Consider the following 15,742-nt stretch of genomic DNA (forward strand, 5'->3'; position numbering starts at 1 on the left):
TGCCTTTCCGATAGGGAAGGGCAAACCCCACAAATGTTCACCCCGGTTCGTAGCCGATAATCCTTTCTTGAACAATTAGGACAAATCGAGTTCATCTATGCAGTTAAGCTTCCTGCTCGCATTACTGCCCAACAAGAGCAGCCAATTCAGGGGAGTGGGATGGTGCAACCCAATCGGGGTCTTGGAATGTACTGCAAAATGTGTCTCCCGACGACAGGGAGAGTAAGAAAATGACATAACTCTAAACATCTGACACGTGAATGACGACAAAGGCTTAACCTCAACTTCAGTCACTTAAAGTTTGGGAAAGTCACAGAAGAGGCACTGTGGGAAATAAAGTTATTGTTAAAGGCCTTTCGGCTGAAGGGGCTGGAAACTTTCGATCACCTCTTGGGCTGTACATACCTGACATGAAATGTACATTGCAAATATAAAGAGCAAAAAGTGGATTTTATTGCTGTAAGATTCAATTTGAAATGTTTTGGAAGGTACTTTTTTCAACAAATATAATGAATAAAGTATATTTTCGAACAATAACCTATTATTTGAATGTCAAAAGGTTACAGATAATATTTAAGTCGTTCTGAGGCCATCAACTATGTTCCGGCGGAAAAGTAGCACAGTGGTTAGCACTGTTGCTTCGCAGCTCCAGGGTCCCAGGTTCGATTCCCGGCTTGGGTCACTATCTGTGCACAGTCTGCACATTCTCCCCGTGGGTCTGCGTGGGTTTCCTCCGGGTGCTCCAATTTCCTCCCATAATCCAAAGATGTGCAGGTTAGGTGGATTGGCCGTGATAAATTGCCCTTTATGTCCAAGAAGGTTAGGTGGGGTTACTGGGTTACGGGGTTAGGGTGGAGGTGTGCGCTTCAGTAGGGTGCTCTTTCCAAGGGCCAATCAATACTCGATGGGCCAAATGGCCTCCTTCTGCATTGTAAATTCTATGATTCCTTTATACAGCAGTCGATGTGCTCTCCTCAAAGGGGCATTGTAAGGGTCACATTGGATGCTAAACTGAAAATACAAGTGTTTATGTACTTTGTGGTTATCACATGCTGTTCTTGTTCATTAAGGCAGGTGCTGTTGTACAATTGGATGGTTGGTTCAGGCGCCTGGATAGGATGTGGTAAGGACAGCTTGTCGTACCGCGACGCAGCTGATGATGTTACCAGAATGTGGGCAATGGAAGCGGGTTTAGAAATTGCATTTGTGCGAAAGGCAGCAAACCGATATTCGATAAGGCCCAACAGACTCATCACTAACCTCCTCAGTGAGGCCGAGGGTGTGTGCGTGTGCAAAACTGAATCAGATTGCGACTGTAATATCTCACTTCCTTAAATGATGATTTCAACATTTCTGTTGCAAGACATTTTAAGAGTTTGTAAACAGAGGTGGTGAGCTGATCAGTGATGCTATAATATTGTCACATGACTGATCTCAGCTCCCTCAAAACACTAGTTAACTCAATGGTGCAATGGGTGACAGGATACATTTGGTTTGTCATTGGTGAACTTCCTCTGGGGGCACTAACTGATTTGACGACTCTGCTTATCATTCACTGCGCCAGTCTTTAGACTTTGTCTGAAAAAAAGAAATACCCTTTGGGGACAATTTTCAGCCAAAGCTTTCAAAAAATAGGAAATGTTTGAAGTTCCATTTTTGGAAAGAAAATAATAATAATCTTTATTGTCACAAGGAGGCTCACATTAACACAGCAATGAAGTTACTGTGAAAATCCCCTAGTGCTAACCACTGTGCCTTAAATAAAATATGTATACATATTTGTGGGCAGCACAGTAGCATTGTGGATAGCACAATTGCTTCACAGCGCCAGGGTCCCAGGTTCGATTCCGGCTTGGGTCACTGTCTGTGCGGAGTCTGCACATCCTCCCCGTGTCTGCGTGGGTTTCCTCCGGGTGCTCCGGTTTCCTCCCACAGTCCAAAGATGTGCAGGTTAGGTGGATTGGTCATGATAAATTGCCCTTAGTGTCCAAAATTGCCCTTAGTGTTGGGTGGGGTTACTGGGTTATGGCGATCGGGTGGAGGTGTTGACCTTGGGTAGGGTGCTCTTTCCAAGGGCCCGTGCAGTCTCGATGGGCCGAATGGCCTCCTTCTGCACTGTAAATTCTATATCATTTTCTATATATATATTAGAAAGGTGCTAAAGTACTCTATGTTTGTGTGGGTTTCACCCCCACAACTCAAAAGATGTGCAGGCGGATTGGCCACACTAAATTGGCCTTTAATTAGAAAAAAATAATAATTGGGTACTCTAAATTTGTAAAAAAAAAAGGAAAGGTGCTGAAGCCATTTCCATGTCACATTGTTAAGTGTTGAGATACTCTTTTAATCTTTGAGGATTTATTTATTTGCCTATAGAAATTCTTCCTCACTGAAGTAACCAACATTTTTTTGTCTGCTTTTTATTCAACAATTATTGTGTGTCTTCAGCGTTAGTAACACAGCTTTCTCCTTCCAAAATATTCTACAGTAAATAAATCTCCTGGCATCCATCTTAATTATATTTTTGTCATGTTTCCCTTCCATCATGTATCCCTTTTAACTTCTTAATCAGACGAGACCAGTTGACGTGGTTTGAGACAAATCAGTAAGTCTGTTCACATCCACCTCTGTGCTCTGTGACATACATTGTGTCCAGCCACACAATGATTTTAGAGTTTGCATCCTTGTTCTCAAATCCCTCCATGGCCTTGTCCCTCTTTATCTCTCTTCTCGCCTTTCCATCCCCTGTGATCTTTGATCTCTTCTGTTACGCGAGGGAGATATTAAGAAATTGGGTCCAGAAATTGCAGCAGGCAATTTAGCGTTAAACGGAAAAAAGACTGCGAGCGCGGAGTTAGAGGGATACACCTACATCTGGCCGAGTTACATTTTCGCAGTCAGACGTAAACTCATTAAAAAAAAATTATTTTTTAAAAAACCCAAATCTTTTTTTTCCAATTAAGGGGCAATTTAGCGTGGCCAATCCACCTAGCCTGCACATCTTTGGGTTGTGGGGGCGAAACCCACGCAAACACGGGGAGAATGTGCAAACTCCACACGGACAGTGACCCAGAATCGAACCTGGGACCTCGGCGCCGTGAGACTGCAGTGCAGCCACTCCACCACCGTGCTGCCCCAACAATCGGAATCATAACAATGGATTTAATGTTTACTCTGGAACCCATGGAGTCTCATGCCATCAGCTGAGACATAGCCAAGGAAACCTCCAGCTGCTTATCGCCTACCACCCTCCCTCAGGTACTCCTCCATATTGAATAAAAGTTCAGTCTTGATGGATTTAGCTGCCTGTGGCAGATGATAACAGAACCAACATAAGAAAAACCTTTTTGTCCGTATCCTCACCAGTCTATCTGTTGCAGGAGCGTTTGTTCATGACAGTATTGGTGGGAGTGGCCACTGTAAATCCACGTGAAGCCAAAGACTTGTCTTTGCACTGAGCACATGTATTACCACCATGCTAAATGGATTTGTTCCAGAACCGATATCGCAGCTTGAAACAGGCCATCCTGGAAACACTGTGGGTCATCATCAGCACCAGCACAATTGTATTCAACCACGGTCTGTAACCTCATGATCCAACAAATTCTCACTCTACCATGAGCATCGTGTCAGGAGTCCAATACTGGTCCAATCAGAGTGTAGGAGAGCACGCAGGAGCAGAACCAGGCCACATGTAAAAGGTGCTATTCTGGTGAAGCTACTATACAGGGCTACATGCATGTTAATGTGGGATCAAATGAGGATATGCACAATGGATGCAGCAATAGCTGGAGCCTCACTGTGGAACATCAGCGATGCTGAGAATGCCACGGCTCGGGCATTCAGTGAGGTGGCCACACCACCACGGAGGACTGCACAGGCAGAAAGGGAATGGGTGACAATCAGAAAAAGTAAAAGGCTCAAGAAGGAAGTGCAGGATGCAGGAAGTGTGGTCATCCCCCTCTCAAACAGATATACCGCTTTGGATACTGTTGGAGGGGATGGCCTCTCAGGGGAAAGCAGCAACAGCTAAGCTCATGGCATCGTGGGTGGCTCTGCTGCACTGCCAGGTAGGAAAATGAGCAGCGGGGCTAGAGTGATAAGGGATTCAATAATGAGGGGTACAGACAGACGCTTTTGTGGCTGCAGCTGTGAAGCCAAGATGGTATGTTGCCCCCCCTGGCTCCACGGTCAGCATTGTAATGGAGCAACTACAGGGCATTCTGGGGAGGGAGGGTGAACAGTCAGTGGTTGTGGTACACATAGGTGCCAACAACGTAGGTAAACAAAGGCACGAGGATCTGCAAGCAGAATATAGGAAGTTAGGAGATAAATTTAAATGCAGGACCTCAAACCTAGCAATCTCAGGATTACTCCCAGTTCCACGAGCTCGTGAGAGCAGGAATAAGATGAGTGTGTGGCTGGCGAAATGATGTACCAGGGGGGGATTTAGAAACTTGAGGCATGGGGCCTGGTTCTGAGGAAGTTGTGACTTGTGCAAGTCGGGAGCGTTGCACTCAGGAAGATCTGGGACCAGTTTTCTCGGGGTGGGGGGGGGGGGTTGCTTTTACTAGTTCTGTTGGGGAGGTTTTAAACTAGTTTGGCAGGGGGATTTGAAGCCAAAGGTCAGATTCAGATCAGGAAAGAGGAAGTAGAACATTGGTTAGTGATGTAGTCAGCGACTTGGAAAGACAAAAGAAACCAGGGTTAAAAGCGTCAGCAAAGGAAATTGATATAGTTGAACTGTTTATGTTTCAATGTGAGAAGTATTGCAAACCAGGCTGATGAACTAAGGGCACAATAGAAACATGGCAGTAGGATGTTGTTGCGATGATGTGAATCTGGCTAAAGGAGCGGCAAAAATGACAGCTCAATATTTCAGGATACAGAGTTTTCAGGCAGGATAGAGTAGGTGACAGCATTATAGGTTAAATCATAGAATCATAGAATTTACAGTGCAGAAGGAGGCCATTCGGCCCCTCGAATCTGCATCGACCCTTGGAAAGAGCACCCACCCCACTTAAGCCCACACCTCCACCCTATCCCCGTATCCCAGTAACCCCACCTAACCTTATTTTTTGCACACTAAGGGTAATTTATCATGGCCAATCCACCGAACCTGCATATCTTTGGACTGTGGGAGGAAACCGGGGCACCCGGAGGAAACCCACGCAGACACGGGGAGAACGTGCAGACTCCGCACAGACAGTGACCCAAGCCGGGAATCGAACCTGGGACCCTGGAGCTGTGAAGCAACAGTGCTAACCACTGTGCTACCGTGCCGCCCAGTAAAGAATCAATTACAGTTGTGAGAAGGGATGAACGGGTTAGCAAATCAGGCTTTATGGGTTGAGTTTAGGAATAAAAAGGGGCAGTCACACTACTGGGAGGACACTACAGACCCCGAAATAGTGAGGGGGAGATAGAAAAAGATATATGTCGACAAATTTCTGCCTGTAGGAATAAGAGGGCAATAATAACCGGAGACTTTAACTACCCCAATATCAACTGGGTTTCAAACAATTTAAGGGGCATTCAGGGTGAAAAATTCATGTACGGTATCCAGGTATTGTTTTTGAACTGCAAGAACCAAACCCAATGAGAGGAGACGCAATTCTGGATTTAGTCTTTGCAAATGAAGACGGTCAAGTGGGTGTAGTGACAGTGGCGACCCTATCAGGACAGAGGTAAATCAGGAGTAAAAGTTCTACACTGGGGGAAGGCAAATTTAACAAAAGTGAGAAGTGATTTGGCCGATGTGGACTGGACAAGACTGCGACAGGATAAATCAGTGGGAAGCACAAATGAGTGAGATCCTTCGGGCGCATAGCAGGTATGTCCACTCCAAAAATAAGAATAGTGTTACCAAACCTAGACCCCTATGGTTGTCTAGAAAAATCCAGGGGAACATTAGACAGAAAAGGAAAGCTTATGATAGTCACAAAAAAGTCAACACTGCAGACAGCCTAGAGGAGTTTAGAAAGTACAGGGATCAAGTCAAAAAGGAAATCAAAGAGAGGCATAGAATGTATTGGCAAGCAAGATTAAGGAAAACTCAAAGATGTTTTAGCAGTGTACAAAGAGCAAAGGAAAAGTTTCGGCATAACTCCAGGCTTAATGAGAAATTAGAAATATGTCCCTGTTGAATAATTAATTAATCTCAATAGTAAAAAGAGAAATATTTTAATAAGATTCTGCACTCTTCAAAGCTACTTGATCCCTTGTTGAAGAAACCTGGTGGACCTGAATCGGAAAATGGTGGGTAGAAACAGGTTAAATGTCAAATTTCACTCAGTCAGAGGGATTGGTTTTTGAATTTCTGTACGGCATATTGAATACTAAACTTGCAGAATTTCAAACCGCCTCCCAAGGAAAATTAGAATCATAGAATCTACAGTGCAGCAGGAGGCCATTCGGCCCATCGAGTCTGCACTGGCCCTTGGGCAGAGCACCCTACCCAAGCTCACACCTCCACCCTATCCCAGTATCCCAGTAAGCCCACCCAACCTTTCTTCTTTGGACACTAAGGTGTAATTTCCAATGGCCAGTCCATCTAACCTGCACATCTTTGGACTGTGGGAAGAAACCGGAGCACCTGGAGGAAACCCACGTAGGCACAGGGAGAATGTGCAGACTCGGCACAGACAATCACCCGAGGCCGGAGCTGTGATGCAGAGGTGCTAACCACTGTGCCACCATGCTGCCCGAATTGCATTGCCATTCCAAGTCGCTTTCTGTAATAAGACATATCAAGTTTAAAATGGTAGAGCCATCATCCCAAGTTCTATTACTATGTGTAATTTCACTTGTGGTCTGATGCACCATGGCTCCTGACTCACTTTACAATGAGAAGTGGGCAGGGGAATTCTGCGGTCACAGCTAACAGTTCAGAGACGTCAGCCACAGATAAGAAAATCTGACACCAGATAGCAATGCATTAATTTTTTTTCTGGTTTCATAGAATTTACAGTGCAGAAGGAGGCCATTCGGCCCATCGAGTCTACACCGGCTCTTGGAAAGAACATCCTACCCAAGGTCCACACCTCCACCCTATCCCCATAACCCAGTAACCCCACCCAACACTAAGGGCACTTTTTGGACACTAAGGGCAATTTATCATGGCCAATCCACCTAACCTGCACATCTTTGGACTGTGGGAGGAAACCGGAGCACCCGGAGGAAACCCACGCAGGCACGGGGAGGATGTGCAGACTCCGCACAGGCAGTGACCCAAGCCGGGAATCGAACCTGGGACCCTGGAGCTGTGAAGCAATTGTGCTATCCACAATGCTACCGTGCTGCCCCGTTTCGATAAAACTTCAGATCTGATCAACACCTAATGCCTCAGGATCCAACTTACTGTTTTCTTGTGTTTGCCTATCTTGAAGATATGACTAAGGCCCCTGGCTTTACAGATGGCAAACATCGGATAGGACAGAAATACTGAGGTCGGGTTGGCTTTTGTTTTCTAATATTAAGTGATGAACAGAACCCAGATTAACAGCTCTCAGATTATTGTGCATCAGTGAACAAGACAGGACAAGTGGTCAGTCTTTCTTAGCCTATGGCCTTTAATAACAATTTGGTGGCATCTGGATCATTGCCATATAAAACATACATCATTTCTGTTGAATTTATTCAATGACCCAAATCATAGCTCCTATTTTGCCGACAGGAATGCAAATGAAATGAGCTGTTGGAAGAGTTCCATGGTGAGTTCTTGCAATCATACTAGCAATTCATACCCACTAATGTTGGGCGGGAGTTAGCACTGCTGCCTCACGGCACCGAGGGCCCAGGTTCGATCCCGGCTCTGGGTCCCTGTTCGTGCGGAGTTTGCACATTCTCCCCGTGTCTGCGTGGGTCTCATACCCACAACCCAAGGGTGTGCAGGGTAGGTGGATTGGCCACGCTAAATTGCCCCTTAATTGGGAAAGATGAATTGGGTACTCTAAATTTATTTTTTTTAAACTTTAGGACTTTGCAGGAATGTTGCTGGTGTCCTGCGATTCGATTCATGCTGCCGTCACTAATCAATGGTCTTGATTATAAGAGTGTGATTGTCTTTCCCTCTGTAACAATGGACTGGATTCTTCGGTCCCCCGGCCACATGTTTCTCGTTGACTGATACCTCTCTCTAGCCCAGATCTCTCCACAAGCTACGTTTGCTCATTTAATTCAGGCCTCTTGTACACCGTTGATTTTATTGGTGGCCGTGCCTTCAGAAACCTCGGTCCTACACTCTGGAATTCTCCCTGTAAACCTCTCCATCTCGCCAACTCCCATTCCACGTTTAAGGCTCTCCGTAAAACCTACATCTTTGACCAAGCTGTTGTCCGTCAGTGTCAGCCGTAGCCCAGTTAGTAACACGCTTGCGCCTCGGTCACAATGTTCTGGGTTTCAGCCCATCCCAGGGCTTGAGCACTAAAATCAAACTCTGTGCAGCACCGAGGGAACATTGCGTCGTTGGAGACGCTGTCTGTCCAATGAGATGTTTAACCCAGGCCCCAGCTTGGGCGAAGATCCCATGACATTATCTTGACGAAAAACAGGGGAGTTATCACTGGTGTCCTGCATCCTTCAATTAGCATCACAAAAAAGAGATAATCTGGTCAATATTGCATTGTTATTTGTGGGATTTCACTCTGTGGAAATTGGCTGCTGCATTTGCTACATGCCAACAGTGACTACACTTCACTGGTATAAATAACTTGAGACCCAGTGGTATTATAATAATAATAATCTTTATTGTCACAAGTAGGCTTACATTAACACTGAAATGAAAAGAAAATTGCTTATTGTCACAAGTAGGCATCAAATGAAGTTACTGTGAAAAGCCCCGAGTCGCTACATTCCGCCGCCTGTTCGGGTACACTGTGAGAGAATTCAGAATGTCCAATTTACCTAACAGCACGTCTTTCGGGACTTGTGGGAGGGAACCGGAGCACCCGGAGGAAACCCACACTGACACAGGGAAAACGTGCAGACTCACACAGACAGTGACGGGAGTTTAACCCGGGACCCTGGTGCTGTGAAGCAACAGTGCTAACCACTGTGCTACCGTGTCAGAAGTGCTATATGAATGCCAACTTTTCTTTTTAAAACCACCGTTATATCATCTTATGCACTGACCCGGTGTCCAATTCTGCTTCATAATACTCCTCTGCATTGAACTGAGATACTTTTAGTCACATAAAGGTGCTACATCAATACCACTTGTCATTGGGGGCAGCACGGTGGCGCAGTGGTTAGCACTGTGGTCTCAATGAGGTCCCATGTTCGATCCCGGCCACGGGTCACTGTCCAAGTGGAGTTTGCACATTCTCCCCGTGTTTGCGTGGGTTTCACCCCCACAACCCAAAAATGTGCAGGGTAGGTGGATTGGCCACGCTAAATTGCCCCTTAATTGGAAAAAATGAATTGGGTACTCTAAATTTTTTACCAAAAAAAAATACCACTTGTTGTTGCCACCGACCAACATGCAGTTTTATCATAGATTTTTCTTCCGACTTCATACAGCACACTTGCCATAGCTTTATGCACCATGGAAGTGAGTTGCAAACAGCTGTACAACGTGGAGTTAGCATTTGTTTTGTGGATTGCATCATTGGATTCACTTTGGAAGTCACTTGTGGATCTTTTGTTATTTGTGTCGCACTGTGAAATTATTTCGGTTCATTGAACGCACAACGACACTGGCCCCACAAAGTCTGCTCCATCTGCACCAGCCTTTTTGCCACTGGGGAACTGGCCCACAAATTATGGAATTCGCAGCGTGCCAACATGGAAAACATCAACAATAAGCTGGGTTTGTTCCATTGCACCATTTCTGTTTCTGAAACAATGAACTGGAAAAGAAACTCTGATCTTGCAGCTCCCAGTTCCATCACAATTCGAAAACCCACCCTTCCTTGTGCTGGAAATCTAACGCAATTACTTCACAACAACAGTCACAGAACAAAACTCGAATAAGGTAACATTTTCTTTCTGCTTCCATTTCCTCACTCACAAGACGGCCCGGACTCCTTCAGCGGAGAATGACATTCTGGGTAGTACGGCGACTCATGTGCTGGGCATCTTACCCAAATGACCATTTTCCATATGGGGATTGAGACAGTGACCGAATTCTTCCTGCCGATGGGAACTTCCTGTCCTGACAGTGGCCCCAGAGGCAGAGGGTGCGACCAACGGGAAAGTCCGTTGACGGCAGCGGGTCTGGAAGATCCTGCGGCCAGCCAATGGCAGGTTGCAGAGAGGGTTCAGAAAATCCCTCCCGATGAACATTAAAACATTTCTTCCACAAACAGCTCAGCCACAAATTGGATCCAGGCCTGCTCTCAAACAGCCAGGATAATGGTCACTGTATGCCTGTATGCCTCTGTTACTTCAAAACATAAGAAGATAAAAATATAAGAAATTGGAGCAAGCGTTGGCCGTTGAGCCCTCTGAATAAGTCTGCTCTACCATTCAATGAGCCCATGGCTGATCTTCCACTTCAACACATTTTCTTGCACTATCCCTGTATCTGTTGATGTTTTCAATGTGCAGAAATCTACTGATCTCACTCTTGAACTTGCTCAACAACTGAGCCTTCACAGCCCACTGGAGGAGAGCCCAATGGAGGAGAGAGCACTGGGAGAGAGGCCACTGGAGGACAGCACACTGGAGGAGAGAGCACTGGAGGACAGCACACTGGAGGAGTGCGCACTGGAGGAGAGGATACTGGAGGAGAGCACACTGGAGGAGAGAACACTGGAGGAGAGCCCACTGGAGGAGAGCCCACTGGAGGAGAGCCCACTGGAGGAGAGCGCAGTGGGGGAGAGAACACTGGAGGAGAGAGCACTGGAGGGGAGAACACTGGAGGAGAGCACACTGGAGGAGAGGACACTGGAGGACAGCCCACGGAGGAGAGCACACTGGAGGAGATTCCATTGGAGGATAGTCCACTGGAGGAGTGCGCACTGGAGAGCACACTGGAGGAGAGAACACTGGAGGAGAGGACACTGGAGGCGTGCCCACTGGAGGAGAGGAAACTGGAGGACAGCCCACTGGAGAACAGCCCACTGGAAGAGAAAATTCCCACGATTCATCACCATCCTCCTCATTCCTCCTCATCTCAGGCCTAATATCCCTCATCCCGAGACAGTATCCTCTGGTTCCTGAACCCCAGCCAGGGAAAACATGGTGAGCCATTCCGTTTGGGGAAATTGAATTCAACTTCAATAAATTTGCCTGAAAAATCATTGTAACCTGGCGAGGAAGACACTCACACTGGAATGTGGCCTTAAACATGTCATCGTGAACATCATCCCGAGGTTCATCCAACAATGCCTATTTAACTGTCACAAAGATCACTTTAGATGTTTCGTCAACATCTTTGGTCTTTTTTTGGTTACCTGTATTTGGAACAAGATAATGCAATAAATTAGATTCAAAAGTACACATCAGGTGCTGTTATTCACACAGGCCAAAATGATTATTGAACCTTAAAACCTTGAGCCACTCATTTACTCTTAGAAACAAAACGCGTGATATAGTGAGTTAGAATACTCAAAGTGGGATAAATTCAATTCTAGAGCAATGAGATGGGGGGTGTTTCCTCTCAGCTGACTTTAGGTATCTTCTGCAAAATGAACTTGGACAGTCGCGAGTATCATGCAAGCAAACATCATAGAACAAAGGACATACGAGTTCTACCGTGCTACCCATAGACCCTTTACTGCCTTGAAAGTCTTTGCAGGACAACTACAAAGGTGGATTGTATGGTAAACGGGAATGTCAGACCGTTCCAGCAGGAGTGCTCTTCTGAGACTTGGGGTGAGGGATCTTTACCTTACATCCAACCTCGACATAGTCCCAACCTGAGAATCCTTGCTTGGAATTTTCCACACCTTTGAAGATGGGCTGGGAGGACTTCCGGTTGCGGCGATGCACTGCTAAGCCGCACGTTTCAGCAGCTCCCGCTCTAACGGACTTTTGGGCTCTTTTTGGGAGCCCCAACGGAAATTTTTTCGGACCAAACCCAGTGTGGGGTGACGAAGTAAGGAGTCCCCCCTAGTGTGTATGGAAAAGATCGGTGCTAGTGGCCAGATTGCGAAGGATCCTCTGGAGCAGCGGCAGAGAAGAGAAGGAAGAAGCAAGATGGCGACGGATGGAGACCAGACGGCATGGGGGCCGGATCAGCAGGAATTCCTTAGACGGTGTGTGGAGGAATTAAAGAAGGAGGTGCTGGCGCCGATGTTGTTGGCAATCGAAGGGCTAAAAGAAACGCAAAAGGCCCAGGCGATAGAGCTCCGTGGGGTGAAGCAGAAGGCAGCTGAGAACGAGGATGAGATTCTGGGCTTACCGGTAAAAATGGAGACACACGAGGCGCTACACAAGAGGTGTATTGAAAGACTCCAAGTCCTGGAGAACAGATCGAGGAGAAAGAACCTCCGGATTCTGGGTCTCCCCGAGGGAGTGGAGGGAGCTGACGTTGGGGCTTATGTGAACACGATGCTCCATTCGCTAATGGGAGCTGAGGCCCCCTCAGGCCCCCTGGAGGTGGAAGGGGCTCACTGGGTCCTTGCGAGGAGACCCAAGGCTGGAGAACCACAAGGGCAATAGTGGTGGGAATTCACCGCTTCACCGACAGAGAGGCTGTTTTGAGCTGGGCCAAGAAGGTACGGAGTAGCAGGTGGGAGAATGCGGTGATACGAGTGCTGCAACCGGCGCGATTGTGGGTCACGTACCAAGATAGACACTACTATTTTGAAACGTCGGAAGAGGCATGGACCTTCATCCAAAAAGAGAAATTGGACCAGAACTGAGGGACTGATGCTGTGGCGGAGATGACGACGTTGATGTACAGAAATGTAAATTGGGGAATGGGAGGTTCACCGTATCGGGACGATAGATGGGGAGGGGAAAGGGAAGAGAAGAATCCCTGTTTTCTTTGACGGGGGGACACTGAGAAATGTGGGCGCCGGTGGAAAAAGGGACATAGGTGGGGGATGGGGAATGAGAACAGGGCTGTAGGGGGAGCTGCGCCATAGGGGGCGGGGCTGATCTAGGAAAGCGCGGTTTTTTTCCCACGTGAGGGAGATGATGGCGGGAAGATAGGCGCAAGGAGGATGAGAGCTCCACACACGGGGGGGTCAAGGAGAGAGCGGGGGAAGCCGGGGTCAGTTGGAGTCAGCTGACTTTCGGAAGCATTATGGGGGGAGTAACCATGCTAGATGGGGATCTAGCGGGGGGGGGGGGGGGGGAGGGGGGGGGATAACTGGGTTGCTGCTGCTGGGATCGAGAGGGAGCTGACAAGGGAAGAGGTGGTCGGGACGGGAGTGCGCCGCCTGGGGGACTGGTGGGTGCGCGGGACCTGGACGTGGGACAGGCCTAGAGTAGGTGATGGCTAGTCGGCGGGGAGGGGGGTGCGGGCAGCCCCCCAATCCGGCTGATCACGTGAAATGTGAGAGGCCTAAATGGGCCGATTAAGAGGGCCCGAGTGTTTGCGCACTTAAAACGACTGAAGGCAGACGTGGTCATGCTTCAGGAGACGCATCTGAAGGTGGCGGATCAGGTTAGGTTAAGGAAAGGATGGGTGGGACAGGTGTTCCACTCAGGGCTGGACGCGAAAAATAGAGGGGTGGCTATATTGGTGGGGAAACGGGTGTCGTTCGAGGCTAGGAACATTGTAGCAGACAGCGGGGACAGATACGTGACGGTGAGTGGCAGACTGCAGGGAATGGAGGTCGTGCTGGTCAACGTATATGCCCCGAACTGGGACGACGCGGTATTTATGAAGTGGATGCTGGGACGTATCCCGGACCTGGAGGTAGGAAGCCTGGTAATGGGGGGGGATTTCAATACTGTGCTGGTTCCAGGGTTAGATTGGTCTAGATCCAGGACCGAAAGGAGGCCGGCAGCGGACAAGGTGCTAAGGGGGTTTATGGAGCAAATGGGGGGAGTGGATCCGTGGAGATTTGCTAGGCCGTTGGCCAAAGAGTTTTCCTTTTTCTCCCATGTTCATAAGGCTTACTCCCGGATAGATTTCTTTGTTTTGAGTAGGGCACTGATTTCGAGGGTGGAAGGAACGGAGTACTCGGCCATAGCCATTTCAGATCATGCCCCGCACTGGGTGGATCTGGAACTAGGAGAGGAGAGGGAACAGCGCCCATTGTGGCGACTGGATGTGGGACTATTAGCGGATGAGGGAGTCTGTGGAAGGGTGCGGGGATGTATTGAAAGGTACCTGGAGGCCAACGATGATGGTGAGGTCCAGGTGGGGGTAGTATGGGAAGCGGTGGTTAGGGGAGAGTTGATCTCCATTAGGGCTTACAAGGAGAAAAAAGAGGGCAAAGAAAGGGAGAGATTAGTGGGGGAGATTGTGAGTGTGGACAAAAGATATGCGGAGGCCCCGGACGAAGGACTATATAGGGAGAGGCGAAGACTTCAGACGGAGTTTGACCTGCTGACCACAGGGAGGGCAGAGGCACAGTGGAGGAAGGCACAGGGGATGAGATACGAATATGGGGAAAAGGCGAGTCGGCTGCTGGCCCACCAGCTTTGTAAGAGGATAGCGGCGAGGGAAATAGGGGGAGTTAGGGATGAAACGGGAACTACGGTGCGGAGTGCAGGGAAGGTAAATGAGGTGTTTAAGACCTTTTATGAGAGGCTATATAGGTCCCAACCCCCGGAGGGAAAAAAGGGGATGCAACAGTTTTTGGACCAACTAAGGTTCTCGAAGGTGGAGGAGCAGGAGGTGGCAGGTCTGGGGGCGCCAATCGGGGTGGACGAGGTGACTAAAGGGCTGGGGAACATGCAGGCAGGGAAGGCCCCGGGACCAGACGGGTTCCCGGTGGAATTTTATAGGAAGTACATGGAGTTGTTGGCCCCGCTGTTGGCAAGAACCTTTAACGAGGCCAGAAAAGGGGGGACTCTACCCCCGACAATGTCGGAGGCGACGATATCATTAATCCAGAAGCGAGAGAAAGATCCGCTGCAATGCGGGTCATATAGGCCTATCTTGCTCCTGAATGTAGACGCCAAGTTGCTGGCAAAAGTGCTGGCGATGAGGATCGAGGATTGTGTCCCGGGGGTGGTACATGAAGACCAGACAGGGTTTGTAAAGGGGAGACAACTGAATGTTAACGTGCGACGGCTGTTGGGGGTAATAGTGATGCCCCCAGTGGAGGGGGAGGCAGAGATAGTGGCAGCGATGGATGCAGAGAAGGCATTTGATAGGGTAGAGTGGGAGTATTTATGGGAGGTGCTGAGGAGGTTTGGGTTCGGGGAGGGGTTTGTCAGTTGGGTTAAACTCCTCTATGCGGCCCCAGTGGCAAGTGTAGTCACAAATCGGCAGAGATCAGAGTATTTTCGGTTACACAGGGGAACAAGGCAGGGGTGCCCTCTGTCCCCATTACTGTTCGCGCTGGCAATTGAACCACTGGCCATAGCGTTGAGAGACTCTAGGAAATGGAGGGGGGTGATTAGAGGGGGAGAGGAACACCGAGTGTCACTCTACGCAGATGACCTACTGCTGTATGTGGCGGATCCTGTGGAGGGGATGACAGAGGTTGTGCAGATATTGAGGGAGTTTGGAGATTTTTCGGGATATAGGCTTAATATGGGGAAGAGTGAGCTTTTCGTAGTACACCCTGGGGATCAGGGAAGAGGGATAGACGGCTTGCCGCTAAGGAGAGCGGAAAGGCGCTTCTGATATTTGGGGATTCAGGTAGCCAGGAGCTGGGGAACTTTACACAAA

General features: G+C 48.3%; 1 long non-coding RNA gene across 1 annotated transcript in view; it reads right to left on the reverse strand.

Moving 5' to 3' along the window:
* Window positions 1-8,727: 8,727 nt before the first annotated feature.
* Window positions 8,728-15,742, reverse strand: part of LOC140393669 (uncharacterized) — a 103,357-nt gene continuing 96,342 nt past the window's right edge. The window contains exon 3 of the long non-coding RNA XR_011935707.1: window positions 8,728-11,396. This is a non-coding gene — a long non-coding RNA (uncharacterized lncRNA). The remainder of the gene's footprint in view (window positions 11,397-15,742) is intronic.

The sequence above is a fragment of the Scyliorhinus torazame genome, chromosome 17 (genome assembly GCF_047496885.1).
Source record: "Scyliorhinus torazame isolate Kashiwa2021f chromosome 17, sScyTor2.1, whole genome shotgun sequence".
Lineage (NCBI taxonomy): Eukaryota > Metazoa > Chordata > Chondrichthyes > Carcharhiniformes > Scyliorhinidae > Scyliorhinus > Scyliorhinus torazame.